The sequence below is a fragment of the Spermophilus citellus genome, assembly GCF_964194105.1.
Source record: "Spermophilus citellus genome assembly, chromosome: 6".
Classification (NCBI taxonomy): Eukaryota; Metazoa; Chordata; class Mammalia; order Rodentia; family Sciuridae; genus Spermophilus; species Spermophilus citellus.
The window spans coordinates 164,606,339-164,628,001 of NC_138187.1; the positions used below are offsets into that span (position 1 = coordinate 164,606,339).

Consider the following 21,663-nt stretch of genomic DNA (forward strand, 5'->3'; position numbering starts at 1 on the left):
AGGACTGAAAACACACACACACACACACACACACACACACACAATCCAATCTATAAATGGGCTAAGGAGCTAAACAGACACTTCACAGAAGAAGAAATAGTTGATCAACAAATATATGAAAAAAATGTTCAACATCTTTAGTAATTAGAGAAATGCAAATCAAAACCACTCTAAGATTTCATCTCACTCCAGTCTGAATGGCAATGATCAAGAATACAAGCAACAATAAATGTTAGTGAGGATGTGGGGGGAAAGGTACACTCATACATTGCTGGTGGGATTGCAAATCTGTGCAACCACTATGGAAAGCAGTATGGAAATTCCTGATAAAACTTGTTATGAAACCACCATTTGACCCAGCTATCCCACTCCTTGGTTTATACCCAAAGGACTTAAAATTAGCATACTACAGTGACGCTGCCAACTGTTTATAACAGTTCCAACTCATAAAAGCTAAACTATGGAACTAGGTGTCCTTCCAGATGAATGGATAAAGAAAATTTGGTCAGACACACAATGGAATATTACTCAGCCTTATAGAAGAATGAAATCATGACATTTGCCAGTAAAAGGATGCAGTTGGAGAATACCATGCCTAGCAAAATAAGCCAATCCCAAAAGACCAAAGGCCAAATGTTTTCTCTGATATATGGATGCTAATTCACAATAAGGGGAGAGCTAGGAAAGAATAGAGGTCCTAACCCTAAATAAAATACAAAATAGGGATAGGGATGTGGCTCAGTGGTCAAGAGCTCCTGAGGTCAATCCCTGGTACCCCCTCCCCCCAAAATGAAATTAGACCCCTATCTCTCAACCTGCACAAAACTCAAAGTGGATCAAGGACCTAGGCATTAGAGCAGAGACCCTGTGCCTACTGGAACAAAAAGTAGGCCCAAATCTCCATCATGTCGGCTTAGGAACTGAATTCCTCAACAAGACTCCTAAAGGGCAAGAAGTAAAATCAAGGATCAATAAATGGAGCGGGAAGAGAAAAATAGAAGTCACTGGATTAGACAAAGGGGAAGGAAGGGAAGGGGGAATGGGAATAGGAAAGACAGTGGAATGAATGGGACATCACTTCCCTGTGTTCATACATGAATACACGACCTGTGAAACTCCACATCATACATGAATACACGACCTGTGAAACTCCACATCAAAACTTCCCACAAGAATGGGAAGTTTTGGGAATGAAACCACCATTTGACCCAGCTATTGCCCTTCTCGGACTATTCCCTGAAGACCTTAAAAGGGCGTGCTACAGGGATACTGCCACATCGATGTTCATAGCAGCACAATTCACAATAGCTAGACTGTGGAACCAACCCAGATGCCCTTCAATAGATGAATGGATAAAAAAAATGTGGCATTTATACACCATGGAATATTACGCAGCACTAAAAAATGACAAAATCATGAAATTTGCAGGGAAATGGATGGCACTAGAGCAGATTATGCTTAGTGAAGCTAGCCAATCCCTAAAAAACAAATACCAAATCTCTTCTTTGATATAATGAGAGCAACTATGAACAGAGTACGGAGGAAGAGCAGGAAGAAAAGATTACTTTAAACAGAGACATGAGATGGGAGGGAAAGAGAGAGAAAAGGGAAATTGCATGGAAATGAAGGGAGACCCTCATTGCTATACAAAATTACATATAAGAGGTTGTGAGGGGAATGGGAAAATAAACAAGGAGAGAAATGAATTACAGTAGATGGGGTAGAGAGAGAAGATGTGAGGGAAGGGGAGGGGGGATAGTAGAGGATAGGAAAGGTAGCAGAATACAACAATTACTAATAGGGTATTATGTAAAATTGTGGATGTGTAACCGACGTGATTCTGCAATCTGCATTTGGGGTAAAATTGGGGGTTCATAACCCACTTCAATCTAATGTATGAAATATGATATGTCAAGAGCTTTGTAATGTTGTGAACAACCAATAAAAAATAAATAAATAAATAAAAAGAGGGAAAAAAAAAGAAATGGTAAAAGTGTATAAAGTAAAATATACACATGTATGTATATATATACTACTTCCTTCTTTCTACATGTATATTTTATATATATATATAAAATATACATATATATATAAAATATACATATATATAAATATACATATATATTTATAAATATATATACACCTATACATAGAATAGGTAATATGTATATAAGGTAAAAAATTAAACAGCACAAAAGAGTATGTATTAAAAACCCAAATTTCTGAGGTGGGGTTGTAACTCAGTGGTAGAGCGCCCTCCTAGCACGTGTGAGGCACTGGGTTCAATCCTCAGCCCACTAAACAAATATAACAAAGGTATTATGACTACTACAACTAAAAAAATATTTACCTCCCCGGCCAAATTTCTACCATGTGTTCCAATGACCTCCCAAAGGCAGTCACGCTCCGGAGACCCTGGCGCCCTTGGGGTGTCTGTGTGTGAGCCAGGTCTGCTGGTGCAGGCCTGTGATCCCAGCACCTCGGGGGCTGAGGCTCTGAGTGACTCAGTGAGAGCCTGAGCAAGGCGCGGGGGTGTAGCTCAGTGGTAGAGCATTGCCTAGCATGTCAGAGGCCCTGGGTTCCACCCCCAGCACCACAAAATAAATGAATAAAAAATGGATGAACAGATGAATTTTTAAAGTAAACAATAATCTAATGGTATCTGTTGAACTGTATTCAGAAATATTCTGGGAATAGCTAAGCTGTTTCTTGACTATTGGCTTTTCCACTCTACATAAAATATAAAATAGGGCTGGGGATATGGCTCAGTAGCCCAGGGCCCCTGAATTCAATCCCTGGTATACCCCCAAACAAAAAAAATTGGAAAAATAAAGCCAAGCAAGGTGGCACACACCTGTAACCCCAGGTATGTGTGAGGGATGGAAAGCCTGGAATTGGGCTCCGAGTGACTCACTGTCACTTCTTCCTTCTTTCCAGTGTGCTTTTATTTTTCCACAAAATACAAACAAATTAGAAATAATCTTATCTGCAAACATTTCTGAAATTACTTTTCTTCTTCTGTTATTGCTATCAAGGAATTTAAATTCTAAATGAAGATTTTGATCATTAAAATTGGAAAAATAGGTGGGTACACTAGCACATGCCTATAATCCCAGTAGCTCAGGAGGCTGAGGCAGGAGGATCATGAGTTCAAAGCCAGCCTCAGCAAAAGCAAAGTGTTAAGCAACTCAGTGAGACCCTGTCTCTAAATCAAATACAAAAATAAGGCTGGGGATGTGGCTCAGTGGTCAAGTACCCCTGAATTCAATCCCTGGTACTCCCTCCCCCCCCAAAAAAAAAAACTGGAAAAATAAAGCAAGGCATGGTGGCACACACCTGTAATCCCAGTGACTTGGGAAGCTGAGTTAGAGGATCTCAAGTTTGAGGCTAGCCTCAGCAATTTAGTAAGACCTTGTCTCAAAAATTATAAAAAAAAAGAAGAAGAAGAAAAGATTAGGAACACAGCTCAAGGGTAGAGTACCCTGGGTTCAATCTCTAGTACAATTAAAAAAAAAAGAAAAGAAAAGAAAAGGAAGAAAAAAGAAAAAGAAGAAAAAAGTCTGTGTATGCAGGTAACATCACCACACACACACACACACACACATATATACACACACACACATACATATGTGTGTATATTTCCTTCTCCTAAGAAAAACCAGTGCTCAGGGGAGTCAGCCTGAGCCAGCAGGAGGAAGAAAGAAAAAAAAATCACTCCATCTTAGAAGATATCCCATATCCCATATCAGTATAGTTATTTGTACTGGGGATTGAATCCAGCAGTGCTTAACCACTGAATGACATCTCCAGCCTTTTTATTTTTTGTTTTGAGAAACGTTCTTTTTAAACTGCTTAAGGCCTCACTAAATTGCCAAGGCTGGCTTTGAACTTGTGATCCTCCTGCCTCAGTCTTCTGAGTTGCTGGTATTATAGGCATGTGCCACCATGCCCAGCTCTCAGAACATTTTTTAAAATCATTTTTAGTTGTTAATATACCTTTATTTTTTAAATTTATTTATATGCAGTGCTGAGGATCGAACTCAGTGCCTCACACATGCCAGGCAAGGCTCTGCCACTGAGCCACAAACCCAGCCCCTCTCAGTACATTTTTTTAAAAATAAAAAACACAAAACAAAATTGTTTCAGAGCCTAGAAGGAAACCTAAGTAGAGGTTCTCAGATAAGTAAAGATAACAAGAAAAATATAAGGACCTGATCTGTCCCTCCATTCCTCCTTCATCGACCCATCTAACATGTTTGAAGGTTCACCACATGGAAGGCATGTATCGGGAGTACAAGGATGAATCAGAAACCATTTCAACCTTCTAGGAGTCACAGAACCTCAGGGAAGACACCCAGACAACAGTAGTGCAGAGTGAAAAAGCATCACAACACACAGCAGCAACACATAGGATTAAGTGACCAACTCTACTCTGCCAGGAACAAAGGCTAAGTAGCACTAGCTCAAATAGTGCCCTATGAATGCCTACAGCGATCCTTATTAGTCAGGGTCTCATTGGCTAAGTTCCAACAGTTCCAAGATTGCAATAAGCAGTGAAAGTTATCCTAACATGTTTACCAAGAAATCAATGACTCATAAAATTATTTCTCAAACATCTTTCCTTACTTAATATTTTTGTCTTATTTTTTTTCTACCTGGGATTGAACCCAGAGGTGATTAACCACTGAGGCACATCCCCAGGCCTTTTCATTTTTTATTTTGAGAAAGGGTCTTTGTGGGAGACCAACCTTGCACGTGACTGAGTCACACTCCCTGGCTGGGTGTGGATTCTGAGGCCATCTCTGAAGGACAGGTGCTCAGAGGAAACCAGTGCTTCTTGGGTTCCAGGGATGGTGTCTCCTGCATGGGTGTGGCTTCTACAGCCCCATGGATGGAGTTATGCTAACCTGTTCCTTTGTAATATTACCCATTGCCCTGTTTGGGATAGAATTTTCCATGGAAACACCTTTTGTGTGTTCCTTTCTCTTACTGTGCCCTTGGGTGTGGCCTACCTAGATGTCAGTCAACCTGCTGACAGCAGATATCATGAAGCTGGACTCAGCCCCCTTGCCTCATTTGAATAGCTTCTCCTCAATAAAAGGGGTTAGCATGTGCACATTCTCTCTCTCTCTCTCTCTTTCTCTCTCTCTCTCTCTCTCTCTCTTCGGACCCTAAGGTCAGAGGAGCCGTCACAGCACTCCCAAAAGAAAAAGGTATCTCTGTCTCTTGTGTGGTTATTTTGCACAGCCCAGTTAGCCCAACTCCCCTGGAGTGACCCCTGAGTGTTTTAGTCGCGAGAAACTCTGCAGGTCTTGTTAAGCAGCTTGGGGTCTCACTAAGTTCCTAAGGGTGGCTTTGAAAGTGTGATCCTCCTGCCTCAGCCTCCTGAACCATTGGGATTGCAGGAGTGCACCACCACATCAGGCCCAATCCCTGCTTCCCCCAAAAAGTAATAGTATATTAGCAAATTTGATGACAAAGCACTAGAAACCACCCAAAAGGAAATGTGGAGAGAAGAGAGAGAGTTCACCATAGATTCCACTCCTGGGAGATGAGCTCCGCTGTGCTGAGGGGTGAGGGAGGTGGGAAGAGCCTAGGCTGCGGGCAAAGCTGGCCGAAACCCTGCTGCGTGTCTGTGAGGCCCCTGGGGGCTCCGTCCCCATCAGCCCCACTAGACACTCCACAAGGACTTTCACACTGGCCCTCTGCTCTCTGTCCTCCAGCTAGTCAGTCCCCGAGGTACTCCTCGGTCATTCTTTCCCACAGGACTCCCAGCGCTGGCTTCCTCTGGGCACCTGTCCTTCAGTGATGGCCTCAGACTTCACACCCCGAGGGGGGGCCTCCAGGTATCTTCCTCAGGCAGCTTCTTCTTCAGAGGCCCACCAGCCGCTGTCCTCTGAGGGGAGTCTGGGCTTGTTTACTGAAGTTCGAAGTCCCAGCAGCGTGGACCAGATGACCTGTGGCCTCCAACTTCCATTGTACTGCCTCTTTCTTCACTAACAAGCACAGAGCATGTGCTGCAGGAGCGCCATCATATCAGCAGAGATCGGTTGCTGTCAGTCAAGTTTCAGAGGCAGGTCACCGACACGCACACTCTGTCACCTGCTTCTTGAACTTCCAGGTTGGACGTCTTTGTGGTTAGAGTAAAAGCATGGTGGAAGGGTGACTTCAGGAGGTCTTACCAGAAGCAGCCAGTTGGCTCCCTCCATGTTCAGAGCCCATGGAAGGAATCACGCACCTGAGGTTTGAGAGAACACTGAGAACAGACCACAGGGAAACAAAGAGAGTCACGGCTGGGCTGCAGCTCTGTGGTGGGCATGGCCAGCACCTGTGAAGCCTGGGGCTAAATCCCAGGACTGCAAGGGGCAAAGAAGAGGAGGAAGATGAATGCCTGCCCAGGAGAGCGCCATCTGCACCACACCTCGGGAGGGCTTTCCCATGCAGACAGGTCCTGCCCTCCACGGGGCACAGCGCCTAAGCCAATTCAAGACCAGCCTGGAACAAGCTGTGTGCCTCCACCAGCGTGGCTGTGTTTGTGTCCCTCTGTGAATAAGATCAAGGTCTACAGCATGGAGCGCCACTCAGGTAAGAGGAATAGTCCAGACAGAGGGAAGAAGGGGGTGACTGGCCAGTAGCATATCCTGGGAGCACTGGGTAAGCATGATAATTTTAGGCTTCTATTAGAACCGCCTTGCCTCACCTGGGGAAAAAAGAAGGCGCGATTTCATTGTTAGGTCTTTGAAGATTTCCTACGGTCCCTCTAACTCCAGCGCCACAAGAACTCACAGTCCCACTGAAGGTCTTACAATTTCCCCTCCTGGTGAAGGGACCTTCCCAGTCACCCCGTGGAAGGGCCACTGCAGCAGGTTCCAATCTGAGGAATATCTGCCACCAAGTTAGTTAAATCAAGTTTCTGAGCTCCTCACCTAGCCTCTTCTTATTCTTTTTTTTTTTAATACCAATTGTTTGAGTTTTTTTTTAAAGAGAGAGTGAGAGAGGAGAGAGAGAGAGAGAGAGAGAGAGAGAATTTTTTAATATTTATTTTTTAGTTCTCGGCGGACACAACATCTTTGTTGGTATGTGGTGCTGAGGATCGAACCCGGGCCGCACGCATGCCAGGCGAGCGCGCTACCGCTTGAGCCACATCCCCAGCCCTTTTTTTAAAATTAGTTGTTCACAACATTACAAAGCTCTTGACATATCATATTTCATACATTAGATTGAAGTGGGTTATAAACCCCCAATTTTACCCCAATCACCTAGCCTCTTCTACATAAGTGTTCACTTTGGTACCTAGTGTTGATTCATAAATATGTATTATTTTTCTTTTTTTAAAAATTTTCCTTTTTAGCTACAGATGCACACATCTTTATTTATTTATTTATTTATTTATTTATTTATTTTTATGTGGTGCTGAGGATTGAACCCAGGGCCTCACACATTCAAGACAAGCACTCTACCACAGAGATACAGTCCCAGCTCCCGTATTATTTTTCTTAAAGAAAATTGTTGGAGCCTCATGCCTGTAACCCCAGCTGGAGAGGCTGAGACAGGAGGATTACAAGTTTGAGGATAGCCTGACCAATTCAGACAAGATCCTGATTAAAAAATAATTAAAAACAAAAAGGGGTGGGATATAGCTCAGTGGTAGGGTGCACTTAGGTTCAATCCCCAGTACTGCAGGGGAAAAACAAAATCAGAATTGTATATGCTTTGGGTCACATAAGACCTAGAAATATCTTGGGTACAAACTTTATAATTACTGATTTAATTCCTATTTATCTCATTTAATTCTAGTATTTTCATACATAGGAAAAAAAGAGAATTGCTTTCTTCTCAATTTCTTTTCTTCTTCCTCTTCTCTTTTGCAGTACTGGGGACTGAACCATGGTTTCACACATGCTAGGCAAGAGCTCTGCTCCTGGGTCAGATGCCCAGCCTTATTTTATTTTCATTTTGAGAGGAGGTCTTGTTAAGTTACCCAGGCTAGTCTGGAGCTTGTGCCGGGCCTCAAACCCACAGCATCCTGCACACTGGACAAATGTTGTACCACTGAGCCACACCACTAACCCTGCTATCACATCTCAACATTGACTATTTCAGCCCATGAATATGGGATGTCTTTTTTTGCATCTTCTGATTTCTTTCAGCAATACTTCTTGGGATTCAACCTCCAGGTCTTTTGTCCCCATAATTAAGTTTAGTCCCAGGTATTTTATTTTTGATGTTATTGTAAATGCAGTTTCTAAATTTCCTTTTTTTATTTGTTAAATTTTGGTACCAAGGATTAAACTCAGGGGCACTTAACCAATGAGCCACATCCCCAGCCCTTTTTTAATTTTATTTAGAGACAGGGTCTTGCTGAGTTGCTTAGTGCCTCACTAAGTTGCTGAGGCTGGCTTTAACCTCGTGATCCTCCTGCCTCAGCCTCAAAAGCCACTGGGATTACAGGTGTGCACCGTTGCACCCAGCGAAAATTTCCTTTTTGATTGCTCAATGAAATACAATTAATTTGAATGTATTGTTTTGTTGTTTGTTTGTTTGTTTGTTTTTGGATACAGTGTTTGTGGGGAGCCATTCTGACACGTGATTGGGTGACTCCCGTTAAGGGCCTGAGGCACTCTGGCTGTGTCGGAGTTATCCCGACCCTTTCCTGATGAGAGAGCCCATCCGTGTGGGGGTGTGCGTAACCACTGACCCTGGAGACCCAATCACTGACCCTGACCTTGGAGTACAGCCCCCCCTCAACCTTCATTGGATGGAATTCTCCCCTGAATCTCTTGTCCCCCCAAATAAAAGGCTACTCCCCGGCGTGTTCGCTCTCTCTCTCTCCTGCTAGCCCAGAGTAATCCTCGCTGCCCTGCTGGGCGGCTTGAGGCGGGGAACCAGGGAGGCGAGCCGTCTCGGACCTAGCAATGTAAAATAAGGTACTGTCTGTGTGTTTTATTTTGATCTCTTCTAACTAACTTAATGCCAGAACCTCATTAATGAAACCACTGCGCAGGCCGCGTGGTAGAATTGGCGCCCACGAGGGGGGCATTCTGAATTAGTTAGATTGAGTGGGAGCGCGCGCTAAAAAGATTAAGGGAAAGAATATAAAGAGAAAATAAGGAATAAAGAAATAAAGAGATAAAGAGAAAGGAAGATAAGGAATAAAGAGAAAAATAAGGAAGAAGTGACATTTGGGTCACAAAAGTACCGGGAGATATTGAAGGAAAGAGACGTTAATTTACTTAAAATGGGAAATTCTACTTCTTCGGATAAGGAAATGTATCTAACTATTTTAGACAGTATAATTAATCAGAAAGAAAAACAGATAAAGAAAACTCAGTTATTGCAATTCTTAAAGATTGTAGGTGAATATTGTCCTTGGTTTTGTGACCAAGAGTCTCCAAATTTACTTACTTGGGAGAAATTAAGAAAGAAAAAAGTTTGTCTTTTTAAAAATATGGGCCAGAGTTCGCAGCCCCCTGAAGACCTTTTAAAAGCCATTCAAGGAGCTATTAAGTCTATTCAAATGGAAAATCAGCCTAAGGCTAAGTTAATTACCTTTCCCTTGAGCCATTTTAGAACAAAAGCACTAGGGACCAAGGTTAGAAATGTGAACTTAGACTCGCAGCCCCATGTGGAGGATTCAAATGGAGCGGATCAGCCCGCTTTCTTGCTGTCGCCGGCATCTCCTCCTAGTGAGAGCCCGGGAATTCCAGGAACGGTCGCACAGTGTGACGTCACTGGCAGCGCCGACCAGGACAGTCTGCGATTTTTGCCGGGACAGAGACAGGGATCACAGACAGTTTTCTTAGGACCTTCAGAGACAGTTGAATTAGATCCTGAAACGGGACCAACACAAATCCCTACTGGGATTTTCGGGCCGCTTCCTGAGAATACTGTAGGTTTAATTTTGGGGCGTGATAATTTGAAGGGAGCCATTGAAGTAATACCTGGTGTGATAGATTCAGAATTTAAAGGACAATTATATGTTACTGTAAGATCCAATTATGCCCTAAGGCCCACCCCAAAGGATATTTTTGCTCAATTAATATTATTGCCTTGTGTCTCAGAAAGGCACCTGCCGGTAGATTCAGTTTCTAAACCGCCGGACAGAGTATATTGGTCCCAATTAGTACGACAAGAACGCCCTTTATTAAAACTTAAAATTAATAATAAAAATTTCCTAGGCATCATAGACACAGGAGCTGATAGCTCAGTATTGTCCAGCCGGTTTTGGCCCCGGCAATGGCCCTTACATACAGCATCAGCTAACCTAGAAGGAATAGGACAGATTTCACAGCCTGCTCAAAGTGCCAACTATCTCCGTTGGGAAGATTCTGATGGGAACAGTGGAGTATTTAAACCTTATGTGTTAGAGTCTTTACCAGCTAATCTATGGGGAAGAGATATATTAGCCAAAATGGGACTGTTACTAGTTACTTCAAATTCTATAAGATCAGTTGAAGAAGTTAATCAGAGGTATTCTCCTAGAGATGATAGGGAAAACCTTCAGGAAGAATATCTGTTTACAAGCCAGTCTCCACGAAATACTCCAGGCCAAAATTTTTACTAGGGGCCCTGAGTACTTCCCCGATCCTTAAGACAGCTGAAAAAATCACGTGGCTCACAGAAGAGCCTATTTGGATTTCTCAGTGGCCCATCTCAGGGGAAAAGCTTAAAATAATTCATAGATTAGTTGAGGAACAACTTCAGGCTGGTCATATTGAACCAACACTTAGCCCTTGGAATACACCTATTTTTGTTATTAAAAAAAAGTCAGGAAATTGGAGATTACTACAGGATTTAAGGGCAATAAACCAGGCAATTCAGCCTATGGGATCATTACAGCCAGGACTTCCCTCCCCCACAGCCATTCCTTTAGATTATAGCTTGATGGTAATAGATTTAAAAGACTGTTTTTTCTCTATAAGGTTACATCCTGAAGATTGTGAAAAATTTGCTTTCACTGTCCCAGCAGTTGATTTTAAGGAACCTGTTAAAAGATACTGCTGGAAAGTCCTTCCTCAGGGAATGCGTAATAGTCCTACACTATGCCAAAAATATGTTGACCCGGCAATAGATCCCATTAGAAATAGCTTCCCTGATGCATATATTATTCATTTTATGGATGATATACTATTGGCTCATATTAATCCAGAAGTACTTTCAGAAATTTTTACTCAGTTAGAGACCTCACTTACAACAATGGGTTTATGTATAGCTCCTCAAAAAATTCAAAAGGTATCTCCTTTTCAATATCTAGGTCAGATAATTCAAGGGAGTACAATCCGTCCTCAAAATCTTCAGATAAGAGTTAAGGAGTTACGTACCCTTAATGATTTTCAAAAACTATTAGGAGATATTAACTGGCTAAGACCATCCTTAAAGTTAACTACTTCTGAGTTAAGTCCTTTATTTCAGATATTACAAGGAAATCCTTCTCCAACCTCTCCACGTCAACTAACTTTGGAGGCCAAGGCAGCCTTAAGGAAAGTGGAAATTGCAATTAAAAATGCACAGCTTACTAGAATAGATCCTAAAGAAATAATGTATTTATTAATATTTCCAACTGAGCATACCCTAACAGGAGCCATATGGCAAAGATTAGGAGTTATTGAATGGATTTATTTATCCCATTCCCCTCAAAAAACATTAATTCCTTTTCATGATTCTATAGCTCAATTAGTTATTAAGGGTAAAACTAGAATTTTACAATTAATTGGATCTGAGCCTGATATCATAATTATTCCATTTTCTGTTCAACAGACTAATTGGCTTTTTCAAACTTCTAGCTCCTGGCAGATAGCTTTTGCAGATTTTCCTGGCCAGATAGATAGCCATTATCCTCGTGATAAGATTGTACAATTTGCATCATTAACATCACTTATTTTTCCAAAGATTGTACGTTCTCATCCAATAGAGGGAGCTTTATCGGTGTTCACAGATGGTTCCAGCTCTGGTAAGGCAGGTTTCTTCAGCCGTGTTCACACAGAGGTAATACAAACTTCTTATACTTCAGCTCAAAGGGCAGAGCTCCAAGCTCTGATTTTTGCCTTAGATTATTTTTCAAATGAGCCTATTAATATCTATTCTGACAGCTTATATGCAGTCGGAGTTACCAAAAATATTGAAACCTCAGTTATTGGGTTTACTTCATCACAGGAGTTATTTAAATTATTTCATAATTTACAAAAGACAGTGCTAATGCAAAAATACCCATGTTTCATTGGACATATCCGTGCGCATACTGACCTTCCTGGACCTTTGGTTGCAGGTAATGATAAAATTGATAAATTAGTAGCTTTTTGTCAACAGATGTCTTCGTATGACTGTGCACTAGCTTCCCATTCCTTACATCATCAAAATGCTTCTAGCTTATGTAAAAAATTTAGTATTACCAGAGAACAAGCTCGTCAGATTGTAAGCCAATGCCCTAAGTGTGTTATTCACACTCCATCTCTGCCATCAGGGGTAAATCCCCGTGGATTAAAACCAAATCAGATATGGCAAACGGATGTAACTCATATTCCTCAATTTGGTAAACAATGTTATGTACATGTCATAGTGGACACTTATTCTAGATTTATTTTTGCCACAGCACGTACTAAGGAAAATACTCAACATGTAATTTCTCATTGCTTAGCAGCTTTTTCCGTTTTAGGGTGCCCTATACAGATTAAAACAGATAATGCTCCAGCTTATGTAAGCTCTGCTTTTCAACAATTTTGCCAAGAGTTTAAAATTAATCATAAAACAGAAATTCCTTATAACCCCCAAGGTCAAGCCATTGTAGAACGAGCTCATTTATCTATTAAGCTTCAATTACAAAAATTAAAAAGGGGGGATAAGATAGTGACTCCCCAAAATAGCCTTAATCATGCCCTGTTTGTTTTAAATTTTTTAAACTGTGACGCAGAAGGTCACACTGCTGCTGAGAGGCAAATGTCTCCCTCGGTGACAGGCCCCTTAGACAGAGTTCTGTGGAAAGATTTACAGACTGGTCAATGGAAGGGGCCGGATCTGGTAATATCATGGGGCCGAGGGCATGCTTGTATTTTTCCAGAAGGTGCTTTCCATCCTATTTGGGTGCCTGAACGTGCTATCAGACATGGAGGAGATAGAACCCAGACTCAAGCGACTGAGGATCGACCCGGAGGAGCCACAACCCAGAAGGAGGAGATATCGGAAAAAGATGAAGAAAGACCAGATTGAACCAGCCGAGAAGCTGATTTCATGGAAAGATGTGAAGAAACTGACAACCCAGGCCTCCCAAATACTTCGACGCCTAGAAAAGAACAGGACACCAGTCTTGATGGTAGCGACAGTAATTGCCCTACTGGGCTGTCAGGTAAAAGGGAATCAAGTAGACACTTATTGGACATATTTCCCAGATCCACCCCTGGTACACCCAGCTGTGTGGACTGGAGAATCTATTCCAGTATTTACTAATGACTCATTTATGATGGGAGGATTTACAGATACTCATATTACTCCCAATCATGTGACTAGATTTAATTATTCTGGCTACAGTGCCCAATTACCTTTATGTTGGTCACATGATAAACATGCTGGCTGTCTGAAAGTATCATTTGAAGAAAAGACAGCGATTGGTAAACCTAGACTGACAAATAATTCTATTTATGGGGACTTAAAACCTAATACTAGATCAGTAATTAAGATGGGACTTTCCCATAACAAGCCAGTCATTTCTGCAAAACCTCCACCGGTACCCCACTGTCCAAATAGTTCTATAGTTGAAATTGGCACCTTTCCTAAATGGATGGATTGTGTAAATACCTTTCCTGTACAACATAAGGTGTCTAAAGCTGGTGGGTATATTTTAGACTGGTCTCCAAAAATTGGTAAGAGACAATTACGAAGAAATTCTGCTATGACACCTGCAGGATTTGTTAGTAATATTTTGACTTATAGTGAAGGAGGTGTTCAAAAAGATATTTGGCGTTTAATTGCTGCCTCAGAGTATTTACATTTTTCAGACAAACCTTTACCAAAATTTGTTGGCAAGAACTGTAAAGAGGGATCTTGCTATGGCTTAAGAGCCTGTGTCCAATCTCCTTATGTTTTAATTATTGGAAATGTAAAAGTTAAATGGATAGATGACAGATATTTTGTTACTTGTAATAAGTGCAACCTAACTAATTGTATTTCTAGGTATAATGGAGGAAAAGGAGTGCTGATACTTCATCAGCCCTCTTTTGTTTTATTACCTGCTAATATTTCAGAGCCATGGTATGCTGATGCTGGTTTACAAGTTTTGCAGCAAATTCATGCCCAGCTAACAAGACCTAAACGTGCTATTGGAGTCATAATTGTTGGTGTCTTAGCACTAGTCTCATTTATTGCCTCAACTGTCTCTGCATCTCTGACATTGTCTCAAAATATTCAGCATGCAAAATTTCTTAATAATTTAGCTCAAAATACTTCCAAGGCTCTGCGTAATCAAGTAAATATTGATGAAAGGATTGAGACTAAGTTAAACGCCTTAGAGGCGACTGTTATAAACATTGGTAATGAACTTTCAGCCTTAAAATTTAAGGAAAGGCTTAAATGCCATGCTAATTATAAGTATGTATGTGTTACAGCTGCCAAGTACAATGCTTCTCTCTGGGATTGGGAGAAGGTTAAAAACCATTTATTAGGTATTTGGCAAAATAGTAATAATAGCTTGGATATTCTGGAACTTCATCACCATATCCAAGACATTCAGAATAATAGAGCTGATTTTTCAGATCCTTCTTCTTTGACTAACCAAATATTAAAGGAGTTAAATGGATTCAACCCTGGAAATTTTCTTAAACACTCCGCTTGGTACATTATTGGATTATTCTCTTTGCTGTTAATTCTCTTTTGTATTGTAACTATAGGATGGCGAGTCTTCCAATCAAGAATCCGGGGACTCCAGAGAGTGAACCGCCGCCTCATTGTTAAGAATAGAAAGGGGGAATATGTGGGGAGCCATTCTGACACGTGATTGGGTGACTCCCGTTAAGGGCCTGAGGCACTCTGGCTGTGTCGGAGTTATCCCGACCCTTTCCTGATGAGAGAGCCCATCCGTGTGGGGGTGTGCGTAACCACTGACCCTGGAGACCCAATCACTGACCCTGACCTTGGAGTACAGCCCCCCCTCAACCTTCATTGGATGGAATTCTCCCCTGAATCTCTTGTCCCCCCAAATAAAAGGCTACTCCCCGGCGTGTTCGCTCTCTCTCTCTCCTGCTAGCCCAGAGTAATCCTCGCTGCCCTGCTGGGCGGCTTGAGGCGGGGAACCAGGGAGGCGAGCCGTCTCGGACCTAGCAATGTAAAATAAGGTACTGTCTGTGTGTTTTATTTTGATCTCTTCTAACTAACTTAATGCCAGAACCTCATTAATGAAACCACTGCGCAGGCCGCGTGGTAGAAGTGTTGGGGATCAAACCAAAGAAGGGCCTTGTGTTTTCTAGGAAAGCTCTGCCACTGAGCTTTATTCCTAGCCCAAACCTATTGATTTTGTGTCTTCCAAATTTTCTAAGTTTGTTTAGTTAGTAAGTTTTTTGGTTTGGGATGAAATCTTCAGAGTTTACTTGTATAAGATCATGCTATCTACAAACAGATAATTTTACTTATTTCTTTCCAGTTTGCTGACCTAATTTTTAAAAATATTTTTTTTTAAAGAGAGAGTGAGAGGGAGAGAGAGAAAGAGAGAGAGAGAATTTTTTTTTCTTAATATTTATTTTTTAGTTCTCGGCGGACACAACATCTTTGTTGGTATGTGGTGCTGAGAATCGAACCCGGGCCGCACGCATTCGAGGCGAGCGCGCTGCCGCTTGAGCCACATCCCCAGCCCTTTAAAAATATTTTTATACCTTTATTTATTTAGTGATTTTTATGTGGCACTGAGGATCAAACCCAGTGCCTCACACATGCTAGCTAAGCGCTCTGCCACTAAGCTACAACCCCAGCCCCTGCTGATGTAATTTTTAATCTTCCAACTGAATGGGTTGGTCTCAAATACAATTTCTTCCTCATTAATGAGGGTGAGTATCTTTGTATATGGAGGCATTAAAGACAGTCCCTTCATCCACAATTTGCATGATGGCAGGATAAACGTAAAGCTTCAGCCCTATCTTCAGATCTTAGGCTCTTATTCCTTGCTTCTACTCATTTTTTTTTTTTTGGTGGCACTAGAGATTGAACCCAGGATTCATGCATGCTAGGCAAGTGCTCTACCACAGAGCCACATACCCAGCCCACTTCTACTCCTAGTAAGTGCTTGAGTAGCAACACTTTGAGGACTGACTGAGTATAAAATCAAGCTTGAGCCCCTTATCATCCTTTCAAGTGCATACCATACATGACTGGTTGATAATCACTTTGAGAGTACATATTCAGAAAAAAAATGCACACAAAAGCTTTACATATACTATTAGATTTATGGATCTCCCACAATCAACCTCAGACTTCTTAGTTGCAATAGGGATTCACTCGCCTGCTCAATCCTGTTTCTACTGAATACACATACTCTACAGACAGTTTGATTGTTTCTGCCCCCATATCCAACCAAGTCCTCATACCAAGTCCCTGCTTTCAATCACTGCTTTTCTCATATCCCAATTACATTTTATCTTTTCCTCAAGGTCCACCTAAAGTTTCTCATTCTTCTTACATTCCTCTCATTCTTACAGCCCATCTTCTTCTCCCCCCAAAGTATATCTCACTCATTCAATAAACACATACTGTACAGCTTCTCTGCATTCCAAAAGCTGCAGATGCAACAATAAACAACAGATGGATCTTCCTCAAAACCAATTCTGGACAACCCTAAAGCAATTAAACATTAGAACACACACACAACTCTGCCGCAGTCTGGCTGGGCACAAATCACGAGCCACTCAAGCAGGAACAAACTTTATTTCCGAACTCCCCCAAACGCCACCCATGTGGCCCTCTCCGGCACACCATACCAACCAGAACTCCCTCTCCTGGAACTTCACCAACCAACGCGAACTTTCCAGGAATCCCCAAGAGAACTCCAAAGTAGCGGGCGCCCCAGGTGGACAGCAGGGGTCTATATACAATTGAATCAATCCAGCATCATCTTAATGGCTCCCCTCTCAACCACTACTTCTGGCAAAATGCCAGGGGTCATTCCCACTCGGCTGTGGCTCTCAGCACAACTCAAAGAAAATTATTTGAAAAACAGATATTTTTTATATTTCAGCCAGGTGTAATGGCATATGCCTGTAATCCCGGTGACTTGGGAGGCTGAGACCGGAGGATCCCAAGTTCAAAGCCAGCCTCAGCAACTTAGTGAGAAAGGCAACTTAGCAAGAGCCTGTCTCAAAATAAAACACAAAAGGGCTGGGGATATGACTCAGTGGTTAAATACCTCTGGGTTCAATCCCTGATGCCCCCCAAAAGGAAGATATTTAAAAAATAATAAACTCACATTTCCCTGTAGTATTTTAATTAAATTACAGAAGAGATCTCAATCTTTTCAGTGCCCAGGGGTCATAAAGGTCTTCAATTATTTTCCAGCCTAGTAGGGAAAAAATAATCTTTTCCTAAACACTTGATTCCTCTCTTATATTAGGTGTTCAAGAAAAAAATTAGGGCTGGGGATGTGGCTCAAGCCGTAGCACGCTCGCCTGGCATGTGTGCGGCCCGGGTTGGATCCTCAACACCACATACAAACAAAGATGTGTCTGCCGAAAACTAAAAAATAAATATTAAAAAAAAATTCTCTCTTTCTCCCCTCTCTCTAAAAAAAAAAGAAAAAAATTTGGGAATTGCCCTCAACTCCTTCCTCTTCCTAATTCCCCATATCCAGTCATTTTTTTAATAGTATGTAATTCATTTTCAATTTTCTTCTTCTTGATCTCTTAATGTGCCTAATTTATAAATTAAACTTTATCTCAGATATGAATAGGAAAAACATAAAATATGCAGGGTTCAGTACTATCCACTCTTTCAGGAATCCACTGGGAGTTACTGGAAAGTACCAATGGCATGGTAGTGGGGACTACTATATATTTATTACATTCCTTGGCTCCTCTCTGCCCTCCCCAGCATTCTCTTCCCTTGTGACCCATTGCCAAGCTGATGACATCAGTGGCATGAGTTTCTAGTTTTGCTATTTTAAAAAAAGTTGGCAATAAAATATTTCCTGGTCTCTTAGCTTGCCACAATATTTTGTACTGACCTGAATGATCACTTGGCAGGCATGGAAGTTTGGGCTCAAAGCTTTTGTCCTTGAAAACATTAGGTATTTTGTTGTTTTGCAATGTCTTCCTCCAGGGTGGTTGATGAGAAGTCTGCTGTGGTTCTTATTCCAGTCCCTTTTCCTGGTAATACCTTTCTTTCTTTCTCTGGTCACCTTATTTTTATTTTTTGTAGTTGTAGATGGACAGAATACTTTTATTCATTTGTTTTTATGTGGTGCTAAGGATCAAACACAATGCTTCCTTCACACATGCTAGGTAAGCACTCCGCCACTGAGCTCCAACCCCAGCCTCTCTAGTCATCTTTGTATTTGAGAAAGATCACTACTGCCTACATGAGAAAAATAGACTGGAGGGGACAGAATTGGGTATAGAACTGGAGATTAGTTTGAAAGCTGTCACAGAATGAAGTCAATGGTGACCTGCATAAAGTATAATACAAAGAAAAGATGTGGGGAAGAGTTGAAGGAGGGGTATTTATCTAAAGTGGTATGTAGATAGGTAGAATGAAAAGAGATTTTGAGGATAGTGCCCTAGGTCAGGCTTGGAAAAGGAGTAGTGCCACTCATTAAGAGAATAAGGAAGGAAGAGAAGATTGGAGTTTGGGGGAAAGAACATGATGGGCTCAGTTTGGAATATCCAAACGAACAGAATAAGAAAAGTGGTTCAAGGACTATGTGCTCAGTGAGTGTATTTATTTATTTATTTCATGGCACTGGGTGGAACCCAGTATCTAGCACAATACCAGTGAACATTTATTGCAACCTTACTATGGATCAGGTATTATTATTATTATTTTATAAAATAAAATCTGTTGGAGTGAAGTACTCATTATTATGCCATTTTACATGCAATAAACTGAAGCAGTGTGAATAATTTGTGTAAAATTGCCTCCCTAGTTGATGAGAGAGTTGAAGACAAGTAATGTGACTTCAGAACTTGAAACTTAACCTTGTGTAAACCTCACAGTGCTTCTGGAAGGTAGGTATTACTTTGAGCCTCATTTTTAGATTTGTAAAGTAAAGGTATTCCTCTACTTTAGAAATCTAAAAATGAGGCTCAAAGTAAATTATTGCAAAAATAACATAACACCCTGGTAATTGGGCTACAATTAAAATCTAACACCCATGGACTGGGGACATAGCTTAGTTGATAGAGTGTTTGCTTCACACGCACAAGGTTCTGGGTTCAATCCCCCACACTACCAAAAAAAAAAAAAAATGTAATGCCCAAGCCGAGCATGCCTGTAATGCCAGCTGTTTGGGAGGCTAAGGCAATAAGATGCAAATTCAAGGCTAGCTTGGGCAATTTAGTGAGAGTCTGTCTCAAAAAACAAAAATAAGTAAATAAAAGGGCTGGGGAACGTAGATCAGTGGTAGAATCTCTGGGTTCAATCTTCAAAGTACTGCAAACTAAAAATATATTATGTATATGTGTGTTGATATCTATCTATCAACACACACACACACACACACACACACACACGAATGTTTTTTCCAGGCATGGTGGCAGATTCCTATAATCCTAGCAGGTTGGGAGGCCTAGGCAGGAGGATCACAAGTTCAAAGCCAGCTTCGGAAACTTAGGGAGACTCTGTCTCAAAAAATAAAAAGGGCTGGGCTGGGGATGTGGCTCAAGCGGTAGCACGCTCGCCTGGCATGCCTGCGGCCCGGGTTCGATCCTCAGCACCACATACCAACAAAGATGTTGTGTCCGCCGAGAACTAAAAAATAAATATTAAAAATTCTCTCTCTCTCCTCTCTCTCTTTAAAAAAAAATAAAATAAAATAAAAAGGGCTGAGGATGTGGATCAGGGAATGAGCATCTCTGGATTCAATCTCTGGTTAAACACACACACACACACTCTCTCTCTCTCACTCACACACACACACACACGTGTGCGTGTGAGAGTGTGAGTTTTCATATATATATATATGTTTTCAAATGTGAGACAAGGTCTTGATAAATTGCGCAGACTGGCCTTGAACTTCGGATCCTCCTGCTTCAGCCTCCCAAGTAACTGGGATTACTGGTGTGTGCCACTGCACCTGGATTTATGAAATGCTTTTCAAAAATGTATTTCATTGATTCTAAGATGGATTTCTTTCCAATGTTAACATCTGTAAAACATTCACCTGATAACCATTTATGTGTTGTGGTTCAATTAGCACTTTTTCTTTAGTAGCATATAAAAACCATGGTGTATCTTATAATTAGCAACATGCTGGACTTGAATTGTGTGCCAAGCACAGCTTTAAATTCTTTATGGTAGTCTCTTTCTCATTCACTCCTCCTAAGTTTCATGTAGCTAGTGTTATTCATTTTAGTGATGAAGAAACTGAGGTCCAAAGATATTAAACTATATATATATATATATATATATATATATATATGTGTGTGTGTGTGTGTGTGTTTAAGGATTGGTATCATTTAAATGGTACAAATATAACTGAAAATCAGGCCTGACTTCAAAGGTCATGCTCTTATTATATCAATATTTACCTTGGGTGATACAATGTTGAATAAAGACCTATCCTTGGGCTGGGGATGTAGCTCAGTGGTAGAGCACTCCCATAGCATGCCAGAGGCTCCGGATTCCGTCCCAGGCAAAGCAACAACAACAAAAAAAAGCAAAACCCCAAAACAAAACAAAAAGCACAAACAAATCCACATTTACCCTTATCTGAACTGCTACTCAAATCAAGGTCTAGCCTAAATGTCGTTTTTGCTATCTTCCCAACTCCTCCAGAAAAAAAAAAAAAATCTTGTTCTCATCTGTGCTTCCCTAAGTTTTGTGTGTGTCACTGAGCTACCTCCTCAGTCCTTTTTATTTTGAAACAGGGTCTCTTCATAGCACCCAGGCTGACCTCGAAGTTGAGACCTTCCTGCCTCGGCCTCTAAGCGGCTGGGACCCCGGGCGTGGGCTCGTGGCACTGTGGAGCACCTATACTGAACCTCATCACGCCGTGCACTTTCCCTGGGAGTCCTGGAGTAGGGCGTGCTCTTAATCACCCCCTGACCCTACCAGGTCCCATCGCTCCTGGCACAGGCAGCGTCTGTTAAAAGGGGACAGGGCTCTGCCAAGTCTGACAGAGAAGACGAGAAATGCACAAATAACCTGGGTCAAAAGTCGTGCTAAAGGAGAGCCATAAGCTGGGTGGCCGAGTGCGGAGGGGGCCCACGGCGGCCAGCAGCGGTCAGGGAGGGCTCGGGCGCTCCGCCGGGCCTCAGCCCCACACCAGCAGGCGGAGAAGCGGGACCCTCGCGCTTGGGCTGAGGTCCTCCGGCCTGGGGTCTTTGGAACTCAACAGTCACCCAAGCGTCAGGAGTTCTCGGCTGTCCTGAAAGCCGCCTCCCTGGGGACACTGCGAGGTACAGCGTCCCGACCGCGCGCCGCTCCGCCACGGCCGCCGCCGCTCCAGCTCTCCCGAGATCCGCTCGGCCCAGCCCCGCA

At 41.9% G+C, this 21,663-nt stretch overlaps 1 long non-coding RNA gene across 1 annotated transcript; it reads right to left on the reverse strand.

Moving 5' to 3' along the window:
• Positions 1-4,632: 4,632 nt before the first annotated feature.
• Positions 4,633-21,641, reverse strand: LOC308651840. Its single transcript, XR_014022674.1, has 2 exons — positions 21,328-21,641; positions 4,633-6,700 (listed from the first exon to the last, which is right to left on the reverse strand). It is a non-coding gene; the product is annotated as an uncharacterized lncRNA (long non-coding RNA).
• Positions 21,642-21,663: the final 22 nt, after the last annotated feature.